Genomic DNA, 19352 nt, shown 5'->3' on the forward strand with positions numbered 1-19352 from the left:
GTAAGATAAATTACTTAGGTAACTGATGGAATGACTGAACACTAAGTTGGACACGTTTACCAAGAAACAAAAGAGTCAAAACTACTTTGCATCACGTAGGACACAGATTTTACTAGATTCAATACAAGACATCACTTTACTAAATTGAAAGGAAGTGAGGATTACATTTTCCTTACTTCCCACATGGATTCTAATTGATGCTCACTAGGTGTACACATATGAGGACTAACATGTGATAATTTGAAACATTCATTTTAGTAGAACCTTAAATGATTCTCTTTTCTATATGCTAGCAACATTCAAATTATCCTCTTCTAGCAATTTTAAAATGCCCAGCTGATTAATGTTCATGACAATCATCTCAAACTCTCTTTCAGTCCTTCATTAACATCATGGATATGTCATTCTGAAGAATCTTTTGCACTGACTGCCTCTCATTTCTTAATTTGCATTTATTTTTATTTTTGTTTATTTTTTTTTTATTTCGGCTCGTCATGGGGGTACATAAGTTCAGGTTATATACATTGTCCATGTCCCGCCCATCCCCCTGAGTCAGAGCCTCAAGCGTGTCCATTCTCCAGACAGAGTGCCTGGCACTCACCATGCAGTCATACCTCCATCCCCTCCCACCCCACTTCCCCAGTCTTAATTTGCATTTAAAAGCATTTCCATCTAGCACTCTGGGAGGCCCAGGCTGGTGGATCCTCTGAGCTCAGGAGTTCCAGACCAGCCTGAGCAAGAGCAAGACCCCCTCTCTACTAAAAATAGAGAGAAATTAGCAGGACAACTAAAAATATATAGGAAACAATTAGCCAGGCATATTGGCGCATGCCTGTAGTCCCAGCCACTTGACAGGCTGATGCAGGAGGATTGCTTGAGTCCAGGACTTTGAGGTTGCTGTGAGCTAGGCCGATGCCACGCCACTCTAGCCCGCTGTCTCCAAAAAAAAAAATAAAAATAAAAATAAAAAATAAAAGCATTTTCATCATATTTTTTAATGTGGAGAGATCCTGCTCTCATTTAACTCCACTATTTCTGAGGTGTTTTTCTACTAATCTGTCATATTGACGCTCTTTTTCAATCATTACGTTTATCTTGTCCTTCGCACATGAATTCTTCCCCTTCATTCATTCCTCCATCCACATCTTAGTGGAGCAGCACTTTTGGGTTGCTTTCTAATTCTTTGCTCACACACTGGCAGCCCTGAGAATTGTTTTCTCCCACCAAAGTTTATAAATCTCAATCCTTTACATCACTCTCTCTGGTGATTACACTGGTTTCTATGATCATTTGAGGCCATCAACTTCTTTCTAGGATCCTTGCCAGCATGATGAGGGTCAGGGGGTGGTATGTGAACAAAGCGTGGGGAAAAGAAGGGGTTTTTGTTGTTGTGGTTCCTTACACTAACTTACCTCTGTGTGACCTTCCTCAGTTGAAGACATCAAGACAGGTTGCAGACCAGGGCCATGTGTGTCAACGAAACGAGCATGAAAGCCCTGGACTTTGACTGACGTCGGAAGGCTTTCAACCACATCTCGGTGATGAGAAATACCGTCCTGTAACATGGTTTCCTTTTCTGTTCCCACACCATTATATTTGCCTTTTGGTACTGCAAAAATAAAGAGTACATGAAAATACGTGTAATTACTTAACAAGAAATAACACAATATAGGCAGTCTTGAAATAGCTTACCACTTTTCGTGATGTGCTGAGAAGTGGCCATTGGCTTCGTCAATCCTGGTTGTGCAACATTCTAGAACGAAGAACAGAAGCCTTAATAAAAATGAGTATCAACACGGGTAACTCAAGTGTAATGTGCACCATTACCAGAAAAATCAACACAACGTGCACAGATTGTGGAATCACTTGAATGTAGACCCAACACTCAATTCTGTCATTATTTAACACATATCTTCATGTGGGGAGAGCGTTATGGGAGCTGATACAGATGTCCTCAAAATATTATCCCCCTCATCCCTACTTCATTACTATACAAACACTACGATTCATTTAGAGTATTTTCTTAACCAGAATAACCTAGGACAGAAATTTTCCGACATAGTTGAGAGCATTTCTGAAACAGCTAACATTAAGGAACTTACAGTCACCATGTGTTATATTTTTACATCCATCCACGTGATTTATATTTGTATGAATTATCTCTTGCCCATGAATATGTGGGAGTTTAGTTTTTACTAGTACCTTACCTAAAAGGATGGAGATTAAAAGTAGTATAAGACACTTCTATCTTGTTTGACAAAAGGCTACAGAGAAATGATTGTGCCCACTCAGGTCTTTGCAAGAAAGAGAGAAATAAACAGGAATACAGCTCACATGGCACTGATGGATGAAAGAAAGGCACACATAGCTACTACAAAAGAAACCTGTACCTAAATACGGAGGCAGAGAGGGAATGAAGAGACAGACACTGAAGAAACGTCTCCTGCAAGGAAAATTTAGGTGGGTGTAAAACCATTTCAAAAGCTGCGGGCACATGGATGAACACACAAACAAAAACAAGAAACATTTCCACTCAATTATGAACGTAAATCAAGAAAGAAAAGAAAAGACATTCAGCCCAATAAGATCTATAACAGAGACTTCTGTTCATAGCACATCCACAATAATACTGACTAATATTTACGTGACAGTTACTTTTTGTCTCCACTTTTGTAGACTTTAATTTATTGCTACAAAATGAGGCATTCAAGTAGTGAAACACGGTCACATACCACTATCTGAAAGCTGTAAACTTTTAAATACAATAAGAGAAAAATAGAAACAGAAACATCCCATCAGTTTCTCCTAGGAGAAAAAAAAAAAAATGGGAAATGAGAATTCCAAACAGTAATGTGCGGCTTGTAATGATATCATGTCTTAAAGATATCTTCAGAAGCCCTCACTAGAAAGAGCACAGAGGGGAATACGGGCAGAGTGGCTGACTACAGATATCGGGCACCGGATCCTACGAGGAAGAACAGAAAGTCTCAGATGGTAAGGCACACCCCAGGTGTAATTCTAAGGACACAGTGCCAGAAGCCACCACAGATCCCACGGGAAGAAGTCGCAGGGCAGGACAGGAAGGAGCAACGTTCTGGCAGAGAGAGACCCCGGAGGACCTGGGAGCCCCCCAGAAAGGGTAGTTGGGGAGGTTTGTGTTTCCTCCCCTCACACCTCTGGCAGTCTGCAGGCCCCCAAACTGTCAGGCAGCCCCTCTGTCCTCAGGAGCCCAAGTGCTGCTGCCCTCAGGGAACTGGGAGCTTCCTGAGCACAGACCACAAGGCCGCTGGCACCCTGGAGGTCCTTCTCCCTCCCCACAGACCACAGCCCACCTGGTGGGCACCATACTGCTTTCGCACCCATTGTGTGCCTCTGTGCTGCCCAGGGAGCTTCAGCCCTTCAGTTTCTCATTTCACTGGAACCGACACAAATGTGCTACACAACCCACTCAGACTGCAGCAGCCAGAGGGCACCAGTGAATCTCGGGGACCTGAGCGATCTCACAGCTGGCACATTCTGGGCAGGCTGCCTACATGTGAGAGGACAGCACCGAATCCCAGAAGGGCTCCTTGAGACACAGGTGTCAAGAATGACAGGTCTCATTCTTTTAGACCCTTCTCATCTTGCTCCTCCCTCCCTCTTCTGTCCACCGCTGCTGGCACAGCCCTGGCAGTTCCTGCAGATTTCATGCCTAGTGTAATCAGTGACATAACCAGGATGCTAACATGTCACCTGACTTCTCCTCCGTCCAGGTACCACTGTGCAGCAGCTGCTTCTATCTAAGAGGTCAAGCTCTTTCCACAGCTGTCCCCTTACTATATACGGCGTCACTAGTTCCTACCTACCCTTGTAAAAGCACAGCAGCCACAAATATATTTAGCGCATTTTGTTTTTCAAAACAAATTCTACTCATCAAAATATCACTAAATAGAATTGCTGTTATTAAACTCTCACCTATTTACTATTCCCCACACTTTTCCATCTCCTGTTTCCTCAACATCTTGACTTGACTATCCAACATTTTAAAATCTTCAGGTTTCAGGCACTATCTTTGTTAATTCCAGCTTCCAAAACATGCTACTCCAAACTCTTTCTCTTTGAATGTCATTGGACCTTTCACACGTTCACATGTACCATGCAATTTAACATTTGGCCACGGCTTGACCCGGAAGAATTCTTTAGCTTGTAGGTCAACATACTTCAAAGCCCAAATGGATTCTTTCCCACTTCTAAGCCTTATTTTTCACCCTACAGTATGATGGCCTCTTAAAAAAATGCAGCAAACGAGCAGAATTGTACTGTACAGCTGTCATGTCCTTAGCACACCATTATTTTCTGACCTATAAGCTGAAAATGGTAAGACGATCAGCCCTTTTATGCAAATGCAGAGGTCAGACTGTGACATCACACTACCCCTTCTTGGATTTTAACTTCACTCAATGCTTAGATTTTAACAGCATAACAACAACAACAACAAAACACAGTACCTGTGAATCCCAATCCCAAGGTGACGACGCTTCCTCTTCCTTCGGTCCAGACGTTAACAAGGACATCTTAGCTGTAAAATGTCATTCACAGAGTAATTGATGAGAACATGTTTGACTGTATGTTTCAAATACCTACATAGGTCTACTGCCATTCACTTTTATTTAGATGCAATAAAATTAATAGCAAAAAATTATTACAGAATTGATACAGATTAAAAGAACAAAAGCTAGGCAGTTTGAAGGAATACAAGAAAAGAAAACTAACTACAGGAAATGGTGGTTACATTTGAAACCACATACGTTAACTGGTGCCTTTATAACAGTATTTACGCATGGAAAAATCTCAGAGATATTCACTGACTTACCGCTTCTGCTATTTTCACACGTTACAGTAAAACTGACATTACTTTTTTGCTCTCGTGGAGCATTTTCAATAATACTCATACCATTTTCCTCTCTTAAACCTGCTGGCTTTGTTGTCTCCTCCTGTAAAAAAAAAAAAAAGAAACGCACTTCAGAACACATTGTATTTATTCTCTCTCTCACCCACTCACTCAGTCAGATAACACACAGTCACTGTGTCTGCCAAACCATGGGCAATATTCTGGGACAAAGCGGAACATATAAACAGAAGGCAGATTCTGCCTGATATTCAAGCGGGACTTGAGATGTATGGAAGCAAAGGAGAAGACAAATGGGTAAGTCACTAAGTCACCAGTTCGACAAATGGAGTGAACAAAGTCTAGTGAGGGCACAAAGGAGAGAACAGTCCATTCTAACTGGGAAACTTCAGAAACGCTACAAAGAGAGGAAGGGATTTTGAAAGGCACACAAAATACAGACCGAAGGTGTGAAGAATTTCTTGACATGTGGGATCAGCCCAAGGATAAGGAAGCAACCAGGCAAATAGGGGAAGCAAAATAATGTGGTAAAACTGCAAAACAGCTATAGGAAGCGGGATGGAGAGGGAAAACGGGAGAATCAGTCATGGAATGAGCATCCCCTCAATGAGGAGATGACTTACATCTTCACAAATATATTCTGAAAGGTCACCCAGGCAGCGATGGAAAGCTAAATGAACTTACCAAGCGGGGCTGGGGGGGCGGGAATCCAGAAAACAGTCTTCCAACATCATAAGTCAGAGAGTGAGTAAGCGTAATAAGATAGGAAAAATGGTGAGCAGGTAGAAGATACAGAACTTGGTGAATGACCCATTTGGCGACTGGGGGGAGGACTGGAGAGCTGGACTGTTCCTGCTTGAGTCTTTCACTGCTATTTATTCGGGGTTGTTTACTGGGGTGAAGAAGCCAGATGTCGGAGTATATTACGGACAGTCAGGAAGACTCAGACGAGGGTCAAGGACAGCTTCACCTGGCAATGCGTCAAAGCTGAGGCACCCAGTGGACGTGATGCACAACACAGAGCTGGGTAAACACACTGGGCGTAGGAATCGGTAAACTTACTCGGCAAAATAATCTGGAGTTATGAAGGTAAATATTTGAAAACCATACAAAAGTGGTAGAATTCAATAAGGCAAACATAGAAAGAACTCGCTAATTCTAGAAGGATAAGGAGAGGAGGGAAATAAGAGACGGGATGCAATTTTTCAATTACAGAACTCAGTGTTTGATTCAAGGACATGAAATATACTTTTATTTATATACGCAAATATTTACTTCCAGAAAATTGCCGGGATATGCATGTTTCAATGAAATGAAATGAAATGGCTGAATTCTACAACACTGATTCAAAATGCCTGTTCAAGAGGATTCCTTTGTAAAAATTTATCTGATGAGTGTTAAACTGTAGAAGACCTCCTTCTCCATTTGTGTGATTCCAGAATTAGGAGGCATCTTTAAGTGCTACTATAATGTAAAAAGGAAACATAATACTCTATGTTGAATTTCACGTGCTTTTCCTTCTGCCCCGGTAAAGGACATACTAATAGCTCTAATTTCCGCTTTATGCCAGATAGGGTAGTAGTTAAGAGTGGGAGAGAGCATCTAGTATGAAGAAAAGTAAAGCCATGATTATCCACGTTGAAGATTAAAAACCTTCAGGTACATCTACGATTGTCAAGGGGGACCCAATGTTCCTAGGAAGACAGAAGAATTTGACTGAAATGTCAAATGTACAGGGTTCCTCAGTTTTAGAGATGAATGACTGTACAGGCCAGGTGGAACAACTGCAAATACGAAAGTTCACAAAGTTTCCCGGGAGCAATGTAAAGCGTGCCCTTAGCAGGAGATATTTTTAAAATTAAAAAATCATCGCTCAGAGATGATTTTGTATACTCCTTTGGAAACCATGCCTTCAGCATGTTTCTGTGATAAAAGGTAGTTTATGTGAGCAAGCAATCGACAATTCTGTTTACGTTCACGTGGCATGTGTACATACAGGTGGCCGTTAGGTACCGATATTATTGCCACAAGATAGATCAGAGTAACTCCAGAAAGAAATATTCGCTGCATTTGTTTGTCTAAGAGGGTTGTGGCTCAAAATTGCTTCTCTGATTTCATCGAAACAGACTGAGAACCTCCTGTATATAACCTCACATTTCAATTTTCGTTAACAAAGATATCCAATCAAAGGCTTATTTATTTCTCTCTCCTTATTCTCCAAAAGATCTAAAACAGCCACCAAGATTATATCAAACAGTAAGATAAATTACTTAGGTAACTGATGGAATGACTGAACACTAAGTTGGACACGTTTACCAAGAAACAAAAGAGTCAAAACTACTTTGCATCACATAGGACACAGATTTTACTAGATTCAATACAAGACATCACTTTACTAAACTGAAAGGAAGTGAGGATTACATTTTCCTTACTTCCCACATGGATTCTAATTGATGCTCACTAGGTGTACACATATGAGGACTAACATGTGATAATTTGAAACATTCATTTTAGTAGAACCTTAAATGATTCTCTTTTCTATATGCTAGCAACATTCAAATTACCCTCTTCTAGCAATTTTAAAATGCCCAGCTGATTAATGTTCATGACAATCATCTCAAATTCTCTTTCAGTCCTTCATTAACGTCAGGGATATGTCATTCTGAAGAATCTTTTGCACTGACTGCCTCTCGTTTCTTAATTTACATTTATTTTTGTTTTTATTTATCTATTTTTTTATTTCGGCTCATCATGGGGGTACATAAGTTCAGGTTATATACTTTGTCCATGTCCCGCCCATCCCCCTGAGTCAGAGCCTCAAGCATGTCCATTCTCCAGACAGAGTGCCTGGCACTCACCATGCAGTCATACCTCCATCCTCTCCCACCCCACCTCCCCAGTCTTAATTTGCATTTAAAAGCATTTCCATCTAGCACTCTGGGAGGCCAGGGCTGGTGGATCCTCTGAGCTCAGGAGTTCCAGACCAGCCTGAGCAAGAGCAAGACCCCCTCTCTACTAAAAATAGAGAGAAATTAGCAGGACAACTAAAAATATATAGGAAAAAATTAGCCAGGCATATTGGCGCATGCCTGTAGTCCCAGCCACTTGACAGGCTGAGGCAGGAGGATTGCTTGAGTCCAGGACTTTGAGGTTGCTGTGAGCAAGGCCGATGCCACGCCACTCTAGCCCGCTGTCTCAAAAAAAATAATAAAAATAAAAATAAAAAATAAAAGCATTTTCATCATATTTTTTAATGTGGAGAGATCCTGCTCTCATTTAACTCCACTATTTCTGAGGTGTTTTTCTACTAATCTGTCATATTGACGCTCTTTTTCAATCATTACCTTTATCTTGCCCTTCCCAAATGAATTCTTCCCCTTCATTCATACCTCCATCCACATATTTGTGGAGCAGCACTTTTGGGTTGCTTTCTAATTCTTTGCTCACACACTGGCAGCCCTGAGAATTGTTTTCTCCCACCAAAGTTTATAAATCTCAATCCTGTACATCTCTCTCTCTTGTGATTACACTGGTTTCTATGATGACCTTGAGGCCATCCACTTCTTTCTAGGATCCTTGCCAGCATGATGAGGGTCAGGGGGTGGTATGTGAACAAAGCGTGGGGAAAAGAAGGGGTTTTTGTTGTTGTGGTTCCTTACTCTAACTTACCTCTGTGTGACCTTCCTCAGTTGAAGACATCAAGACAGGTTGCAGACCAGGGCCATGTGTGTCAACGAAACGAGCATGAAAGCCCTGGACTTTGACTGACGTCGGAAGGCTTTCAACCACATCTCGGTGATGAGAAATACCGTCCTGTAACATGGTTTCCTTTTCTGTTCCCACACCATTATATTTGCCTTTTAGTACTGCAAAAATAAAGAGTACATGAAAATACGTGTAATTACTTAACAAGAAATAACACAATATAGGCAGTCTTGAAATAGCTTACCACTTTTCGTGATGTGCTGAGAAGTGGCCATTGGCTTCGTCAATCCTGGTTGTGCAACATTCTAGAACGAAGAACAGAAGCCTTAATAAAAATGAGTATCAACACGGGTAACTCAAGTGTAATGTTCACCATTACCAGACGAATCAACACAACGTGCACAGATTGTGGAATCACTTGAATGTAGACCCAACACTCAATTCTGTCATTATTTAACACATATCTTCATGTGGGGAGAGCGTTATGGAAGCTGATACAGATGTCCTCAAAATATTATCCCCCTCATCCCTACTTCATTACTATACAAACACTATGATTCATTCAGAGTATTTTCTTAACCAGAATAACCTAGGACAAACATTTTCCGACATAGTTGAGAGCATTTCTGAAACAACTAACATTAAGGAACTTACACTCATCATGTGTTATATTTTTACATCCATCCACGTGATTTATATTTGTATGAATTATCTCTTGCCCATGAATATGTGGGAGTTTAGTTTTTACTAGTACCTTACCTAAAAGGATGGAGATTAAAAGTAGTATAAGACACTTCTATCTTGTTTGACAAAAGGCTGCAGAGAAATGATTGTGCCCACTCAGGTCTTTGCAAGAAAGAGAGAAATAAACAGGAATAAAGCTCATATGGCACTGATGGATGAAAGAAAGGCACACATAGCTACTACAAAGAAACCTGTACCTAAATACGGAGGCAGAGAGGGAATGAAGAGACAGACACTGAAGAAACGTCTCCTGCAAGGAAAATTTAGGTGGGTGTAAAACCATTTCAAAAGCTGCGGGCACATGGATCAACACACAAACAAAAACAGGAAACATTTCCACTCAATTATGAACATAAATCAAGAAAGAAAAGAAAAGACATTCAGCACAATAAGATCTATAACAGAGACTTCTGTTCATAGAACATCCATAATAATACTGACTAACATTTACGTGACAGTTACTTTTTGTCTCCACTTTTGTAGACTTTAATTTATTGCTACAAAATGAGGCATTCAAGTAGTGAAACACGGTCACATACCACTATCTGAAAGCTGTAAACTTGTAAATACAAAAAGAGAAAAATAGAAACAGAAACATTCCATCAGTTTCTCCTAGGAGAAAAAAAAAAAAATGGGTAATGAGAATTCCAAACAGTAATGTGCGGCTTGTAATGATATCATGTCTTAAAGATATCTTCAGAAACCCTCACTAGAAAGAGCACAGAGGGGAATACGGGCAGAGTGGCTGACTACAGATATCGGGCACCGGATACTACGAGGAAGAACAGAAAGTCTCAGATGGTAAGGCACACCCCAGGTGTAATCCTAAGGACACAGTGCCAGAAGCCACCACAGATCCCACGGGAAGAAGTCGCAGGGCAGGACAGGAAGGATCAACGTTCTGGCAGAGAGAGACCCCGGAGGACCTGGGAGCCCCCCAGAAAGGGTAGTTGGGGAGGTTTGTGTTTCCTCCCCTCACACCTCTGGCAGTCTGCAGGCCCCCAAACTGTCAGACAGCCCCTCTGTCCTCAGGAGCCCAAGCGCTGCTGCCCTCAGGGAACTGGGAGCTTCCTGAGCACAGAGCACAAGGCCACTGGCACCCTGGAGGTCCTTCTCCCTCCCCACAGACCACAGCCCACCTGGTGGGCACCATACTGCTTTCGCACCCATTGTGTGCCTCTGTGCTGCCCAGGGAGTTTCAGCCCTTCAGTTTCTCATTTCACTGGAACCGACACAAATGTGCTACACAACCCACTCAGACTGCAGCAGCCAGAGGGCACCAGTGAATCTCGGGGACCTGAGGGATCTCACAGCTGGCACATTCTGGGCAGGCTGCCTACATGTGAGAGGACAGCACCGAATCCCAGAAGGGCTCCTTGAGACACAGGTGTCAAGAATGACAGGTCTCATTCTTTTAGACCCTTCTCATCTTGCTCCTCCCTCCCTCTTCTGTCCACCGCTGCTGGCACAGCCCTGGCAGTTCCTGCAGATTTCATGCCTAGTGTAATCAGTGACATAACCAGGATGCTAACATGTCACCTGACTTCTCCTCCGTCCAGGTACCACTGTGCAGCAGCTGCTTCTATCTAAGAGGTCAAGCTCTTTCCACAGCTGTCCCCTTAGTATATACGGCGTCACTAGTTCCTACCTACCCTTGTAAAAGCACAGCAGCCACAAATATATTTAGCGCATTTTGTTTTTGAAAACAAATTCTACTCATCAAAATATCACTAAATAGAATTGCTGTTATTAAACTCTCACCTATTTACTATTCCCCACACTTTTCCATCTCCTGTTTCCTCAACATCTTGACTTGACTATCCAACATTTTAAAATCTTCAGGTTTCAGGCACTATCTTTGTTAATTCCAGCTTCCAAAACATGCTACTCCAAACTCTTTCTCTTTGAATGTCATTGGACCTTTCACACGTTCACATGTACCATGCAATTTAACATTTGGCCACGGCTTGACCCGGAAGAATTCTTTAGCTTGTAGGTCAACATACTTCAAAGCCCAAATGGATTCTTTCCCACTTCTAAGCCTTATTTTTCACCCTACAGTATGATGGCCTCTTAAAAAAATGCAGCAAACGAGCAGAATTGTACTGTACAGCTGTCATGTCCTTAGCACACCATTATTTTCTGACCTATAAGCTGAAAATGGTAAGACGATCAGCCCTTTTATGCAAATGCAAAGGTCAGACTGTGACATCACACTACCCCTTCTTGGATTTTAACTTCACTCAATGCTTAGATTTTAACAGCATACCAACAACAACAACAAAACACAGTACCTCCGAATCCCAATCCCAAGGTGACGACGCTTCCTCTTCCTTGGGTCCAGATGTTAACAAGGACATCTTAGCTGTAAAATGTCATTCACAGAGTCATTGATGAGAACATGTGTGACAGTATGTTTCAAATACCTACATAGGTCTACTGCCATTCACTTTTATTTAGATGCAATAAAATTAACAGCAAAAAATTATTACAGAATTAATGCAGATTAGAAGAACAAAAGCTAGGCCGTTTGAAGGAATACAAGAAAAGAAAACTAATTACAGGAAATGGTTGTTACACTTGAAACCACATATCTTAACTGGTGCCTTTATAACAGTATTTACGCATGGAAAAATCTCAGAGAAATTCACTGATTTACCGCTTCTGCTATTTTCACGCGTTACAGTAAAACTGACATTACTTTTTTGCTCTCGTGGAGCATTTTCAATAATACTCATACCATTTTCCTCTCTTAAACCTGCTGGCTTTGTTGTCTCCTCCTGTAAAAAAAAAAAAAAGAAACGCACTTCAGAACACATTGTATTTATTCTCTCTCTCACCCACTCACTCAGTCAGATAACACACAGTCACTGTGTCTGCCAAACCATGGGCAATATTCTGGGACAAAGCGGAACATATAAACAGAAGGCAGATTCTGCCTGATATTCAAGCGGGACTTGAGATGTATGGAAGCAAAGGAGAAGACAAATGGGTAAGTCACTAAGTCACCAGTTCGACAAATGGAGTGAACAAAGTCTAGTGAGGGCACAAAGGAGAGAACAGTCCATTCTAACTGGGAAACTTCAGAAACGCTACAAAGAGAGGAAGGGATTTTGAAAGGCACACAAAATACAGACCGAAGGTGTGAAGAATTTCTTGACATGTGGGATCAGCCCAAGGATAAGGAAGCAACCAGGCAAATAGGGGAAGCAAAATAATGTGGTAAAACTGCAAAACAGCTATAGGAAGCGGGATGGAGAGGGAAAACGGGAGAATCAGTCATGGAATGAGCATCCCCTCAATGAGGAGATGACTTACATCTTCACAAATATATTCTGAAAGGTCACCCAGGCAGCGATGGAAAGCTAAATGAACTTACCAAGCGGGGCTGGGGGGGCGGGAATCCAGAAAACAGTCTTCCAACATCATAAGTCAGAGAGTGAGTAAGCGTAATAAGATAGGAAAAATGGTGAGCAGGTAGAAGATACAGAACTTGGTGAATGACCCATTTGGCGACTGGGGGGAGGACTGGAGAGCTGGACTGTTCCTGCTTGAGTCTTTCACTGCTATTTATTCGGGGTTGTTTACTGGGGTGAAGAAGCCAGATGTCGGAGTATATTACGGACAGTCAGGAAGACTCAGACGAGGGTCAAGGACAGCTTCACCTGGCAATGCGTCAAAGCTGAGGCACCCAGTGGACGTGATGCACAACACAGAGCTGGGTAAACACACTGGGCGTAGGAATCGGTAAACTTACTCGGCAAAATAATCTGGAGTTATGAAGGTAAATATTTGAAAACCATACAAAAGTGGTAGAATTCAATAAGGCAAACATAGAAAGAACTCGCTAATTCTAGAAGGATAAGGAGAGGAGGGAAATAAGAGACGGGATGCAATTTTTCAATTACAGAACTCAGTGTTTGATTCAAGGACATGAAATATACTTTTATTTATATACGCAAATATTTACTTCCAGAAAATTGCCGGGATATGCATGTTTCAATGAAATGAAATGAAATGGCTGAATTCTACAACACTGATTCAAAATGCCTGTTCAAGAGGATTCCTTTGTAAAAATTTATCTGATGAGTGTTAAACTGTAGAAGACCTCCTTCTCCATTTGTGTGATTCCAGAATTAGGAGGCATCTTTAAGTGCTACTATAATGTAAAAAGGAAACATAATACTCTATGTTGAATTTCACGTGCTTTTCCTTCTGCCCCGGTAAAGGACATACTAATAGCTCTAATTTCCGCTTTATGCCAGATAGGGTAGTAGTTAAGAGTGGGAGAGAGCATCTAGTATGAAGAAAAGTAAAGCCATGATTATCCACGTTGAAGATTAAAAACCTTCAGGTACATCTACGATTGTCAAGGGGGACCCAATGTTCCTAGGAAGACAGAAGAATTTGACTGAAATGTCAAATGTACAGGGTTCCTCAGTTTTAGAGATGAATGACTGTACAGGCCAGGTGGAACAACTGCAAATACGAAAGTTCACAAAGTTTCCCGGGAACAATGTAAAGCGTGCCCTTAGCAGGAGATATTTTTAAAATTAAAAAATCATCGCTCAGAGATGATTTTGTATACTCCTTTGGAAACCATGCCTTCAGCATGTTTCTGTGATAAAAGGTAGTTTATGTGAGCAAGCAATCGACAATTCTGTTTACGTTCACGTGGCATGTGTACATACAGGTGGCCGTTAGGTACCGATATTATTGCCACAAGATAGATCAGAGTAACTCCAGAAAGAAATATTCGCTGCATTTGTTTGTCTAAGAGGGTTGTGGCTCAAAATTGCTTCTCTGATTTCATCGAAACAGACTGAGAACCTCCTGTATATAACCTCACATTTCAATTTTCGTTAACAAAGATATCCAATCAAAGGCTTATTTATTTCTCTCTCCTTATTCTCCAAAAGATCTAAAACAGCCACCAAGATTATATCAAACAGTAAGATAAATTACTTAGGTAACTGATGGAATGACTGAACACTAAGTTGGACACGTTTACCAAGAAACAAAAGAGTCAAAACTACTTTGCATCACGTAGGACACAGATTTTACTAGATTCAATACAAGACATCACTTTACTAAACTGAAAGGAAGTGAGGATTACATTTTCCTTACTTCCCACATGGATTCTAATTGATGCTCACTAGGTGTACACATATGAGGACTAACATGTGATAATTTGAAACATTCATTTTAGTAGAACCTTAAATGATTCTCTTTTCTATATGCTAGCAACATTCAAATTACCCTCTTCTAGCAATTTTAAAATGCCCAGCTGATTAATGTTCATGACAATCATCTCAAATTCTCTTTCAGTCCTTCATTAACGTCAGGGATATGTCATTCTGAAGAATCTTTTGCACTGACTGCCTCTCGTTTCTTAATTTACATTTATTTTTGTTTTTATTTATCTATTTTTTTATTTCGGCTCATCATGGGGGTACATAAGTTCAGGTTATATACTTTGTCCATGTCCCGCCCATCCCCCTGAGTCAGAGCCTCAAGCATGTCCATTCTCCAGACAGAGTGCCTGGCACTCACCATGCAGTCATACCTCCATCCTCTCCCACCCCACCTCCCCAGTCTTAATTTGCATTTAAAAGCATTTCCATCTAGCACTCTGGGAGGCCAGGGCTGGTGGATCCTCTGAGCTCAGGAGTTCCAGACCAGCCTGAGCAAGAGCAAGACCCCCTCTCTACTAAAAATAGAGAGAAATTAGCAGGACAACTAAAAATATATAGGAAAAAATTAGCCAGGCATATTGGCGCATGCCTGTAGTCCCAGCCACTTGACAGGCTGAGGCAGGAGGATTGCTTGAGTCCAGGACTTTGAGGTTGCTGTGAGCAAGGCCGATGCCACGCCACTCTAGCCCGCTGTCTCAAAAAAAATAATAAAAATAAAAATAAAAAATAAAAGCATTTTCATCATATTTTTTAATGTGGAGAGATCCTGCTCTCATTTAACTCCACTATTTCTGAGGTGTTTTTCTACTAATCTGTCATATTGACGCTCTTTTTCAATCATTACCTTTATCTTGCCCTTCCCAAATGAATTCTTCCCCTTCATTCATACCTCCATCCACATATTTGTGGAGCAGCACTTTTGGGTTGCTTTCTAATTCTTTGCTCACACACTGGCAGCCCTGAGAATTGTTTTCTCCCACCAAAGTTTATAAATCTCAATCCTGTACATCTCTCTCTCTTGTGATTACACTGGTTTCTATGATGACCTTGAGGCCATCCACTTCTTTCTAGGATCCTTGCCAGCATGATGAGGGTCAGGGGGTGGTATGTGAAGAAAGCGTGGGGAAAAGAAGGGGTTTTTGTTGTTGTGGTTCCTTTAAACTAACTTACCACTGTGTGACCTTTCTCAGTTGAAGACATCAAGACAGGTTGCAGACCAGGGCCATGTTTGTCAACGAAACGAGCATGAAAGCCCTGGACTTTGACTGACGTCGGAAGGCTTTCAACCACATCTCGGTGATGAGAAATACCGTCCTGTAACATGGTTTCCTTTTCTGTTCCCACACCATTATATTTGCCTTTTAGTACTGCAAAAATAAAGAGTACATGAAAATACATGTAATTACTTAACAAGAAATAACACAATATAGGCAGTCTTGAAATAGCTTACCACTTTTCGTGATGTGCTGAGAAGTGGCCATTGGCTTCGTCAATCCTGGTTGTGCAACATTCTAGAACGAAGAACAGAAGCCTTAATAAAAATGAGTATCAACACGGGTAACTCAAGTGTAATGTTCACCATTACCAGACGAATCAACACAACGTGCACAGATTGTGGAATCACTTGAATGTAGACCCAACACTCAATTCTGTCATTATTTAACACATATCTTCATGTGGGGAGAGCGTTATGGAAGCTGATACAGATGTCCTCAAAATATTATCCCCCTCATCCCTACTTCATTACTATACAAACACTATGATTCATTCAGAGTATTTTCTTAACCAGAATAACCTAGGACAAACATTTTCCGACATAGTTGAGAGCATTTCTGAAACAACTAACATTAAGGAACTTACACTCATCATGTGTTATATTTTTACATCCATCCACGTGATTTATATTTGTATGAATTATCTCTTGCCCATGAATATGTGGGAGTTTAGTTTTTACTAGTACCTTACCTAAAAGGATGGAGATTAAAAGTAGTATAAGACACTTCTATCTTGTTTGACAAAAGGCTGCAGAGAAATGATTGTGCCCACTCAGGTCTTTGCAAGAAAGAGAGAAATAAACAGGAATAAAGCTCATATGGCACTGATGGATGAAAGAAAGGCACACATAGCTACTACAAAGAAACCTGTACCTAAATACGGAGGCAGAGAGGGAATGAAGAGACAGACACTGAAGAAACGTCTCCTGCAAGGAAAATTTAGGTGGGTGTAAAACCATTTCAAAAGCTGCGGGCACATGGATCAACACACAAACAAAAACAGGAAACATTTCCACTCAATTATGAACATAAATCAAGAAAGAAAAGAAAAGACATTCAGCACAATAAGATCTATAACAGAGACTTCTGTTCATAGAACATCCATAATAATACTGACTAACATTTACGTGACAGTTACTTTTTGTCTCCACTTTTGTAGACTTTAATTTATTGCTACAAAATGAGGCATTCAAGTAGTGAAACACGGTCACATACCACTATCTGAAAGCTGTAAACTTGTAAATACAAAAAGAGAAAAATAGAAACAGAAACATTCCATCAGTTTCTCCTAGGAGAAAAAAAAAAAAAATGGGTAATGAGAATTCCAAACAGTAATGTGCGGCTTGTAATGATATCATGTCTTAAAGATATCTTCAGAAACCCTCACTAGAAAGAGCACAGAGGGGAATACGGGCAGAGTGGCTGACTACAGATATCGGGCACCGGATACTACGAGGAAGAACAGAAAGTCTCAGATGGTAAGGCACACCCCAGGTGTAATTCTAAGGACACAGTGCCAGAAGCCACCACAGATCCCACGGGAAGAAGTCGCAGGGCAGGACAGGAAGGAGCAACGTTCTGGCAGAGAGAGACCCCGGAGGACCTGGGAGCCCCCCAGAAAGGGTAGTTGGGGAGGTTTGTGTTTCCTCCCCTCACACCTCTGGCAGTCTGCAGGCCCCCAAACTGTCAGACAGCCCCTCTGTCCTCAGGAGCCCAAGCGCTGCTGCCCTCAGGGAACTGGGAGCTTCCTGAGCACAGAGCACAAGGCCACTGGCACCCTGGAGGTCCTTCTCCCTCCCCACAGACCACAGCCCACCTGGTGGGCACCATACTGCTTTCGCACCCATTGTGTGCCTCTGTGCTGCCCAGGGAGTTTCAGCCCTTCAGTTTCTCATTTCACTGGAACCGACACAAATGTGCTACACAACCCACTCAGACTGCAGCAGCCAGAGGGCACCAGTGAATCTCGGGGACCTGAGCGATCTCACAGCTGGCACATTCTGGGCAGGCTGCCTACATGTGAGAGGACAGCACCGAATCCCAGAAGGGCTCCTTGAGACACAGGTGTCAAGAATGACAGGTCTCATTCTTTTAGACCCTTCTCATCTTGCTCCTCCCTCCCTCTTCTGTCCACCGCTGCTGGCACAGCCCTGGCAGTTCCTGCAGATTTCATGCCTAGTGTAATCAGTGACATAACCAGGATGCTAACATGTCACCTGCCTTCTCCTCCGTCCAGGTACCACTGTGCAGCAGCTGCTTCTATCTAAGAGGTCAAGCTCTTTCCACAGCTGTCCCCTTACTATATACAGCGTCACTAGTTCCTACCTACCCTTGTAAAAGCACAGCAGCCACAAATATATTTAGCGCATTTTGTTTTTCAAAACAAATTCTACTCATCAAAATATCACTAAATAGAATTGCTGTTATTAAACTCTCACCTATTTACTATTCCCCACACTTTTCCATCTCCTGTTTCCTCAACATCTTGACTTGACTATCCAACATTTTAAAATCTTCAGGTTTCAGGCACTATCTTTGTTAATTCCAGCTTCCAAAACATGCTACTCCAAACTCTTTCTCTTTGAATGTCATTGGACCTTTCACACGTTCACATGTACCATGCAATTTAACATTTGGCCACGGCTTGACCCGGAAGAATTCTTTAGCTTGTAGGTCAACATACTTCAAAGCCCAAATGGATTCTTTCCCACTTCTAAGCCTTATTTTTCACCCTACAGTATGATGGCCTCTTAAAAAAATGCAGCAAACGAGCAGAATTGTACTGTACAGCTGTCATGTCCTTAGCACACCATTATTTTCTGACCTATAAGCTGAAAATGGTAAGACGATCAGCCCTTTTATGCAAATGCAGAGGTCAGACTGTGACATCACACTACCCCTTCTTGGATTTTAACTTCACTCAATGCTTAGATTTTAACAGCATACCAACAACAACAACAAAACACAGTACCTCCGAATCCCAATCCCAAGGTGACGAGGCTTCCTCTTCCTTCGGTCCAGACGTTAACAAGGACATCTTAGCTGTAAAATGTCATTCACAGAGTCATTGATGAGAACATGTGTGACAGTATGTTTCAAATACCTACATAGGTCTACTGCCATTCACTTTTATTTAGATGCAATAAAATTAACAGCAAAAAATTATTACAGAATTAATGCAGATTAGAAGAACAAAAGCTAGGCCGTTTGAAGGAATACAAGAAAAGAAAACTAATTACAGGAAATGGTTGTTACACTTGAAACCACATATCTTAACTGGTGCCTTTATAACAGTATTTACGCATGGAAAAATCTCAGAGAAATTCACTGATTTACCGCTTCTGCTATTTTCACGCGTTACAGTAAAACTGACATTACTTTTTTGCTCTCGTGGAGCATTTTCAATAATACTCATACCATTTTCCTCTCTTAAACCTGCTGGCTTTGTTGTCTCCTCCTGTAAAAAAAAAAAAAAGAAACGCACTTCAGAACACATTGTATTTATTCTCTCTCTCACCCACTCACTCAGTCAGATAACACACAGTC

This window comes from Lemur catta, chromosome 26 (genome assembly GCF_020740605.2).
Source record: "Lemur catta isolate mLemCat1 chromosome 26, mLemCat1.pri, whole genome shotgun sequence".
Taxonomy (NCBI): domain Eukaryota; kingdom Metazoa; phylum Chordata; class Mammalia; order Primates; family Lemuridae; genus Lemur; species Lemur catta.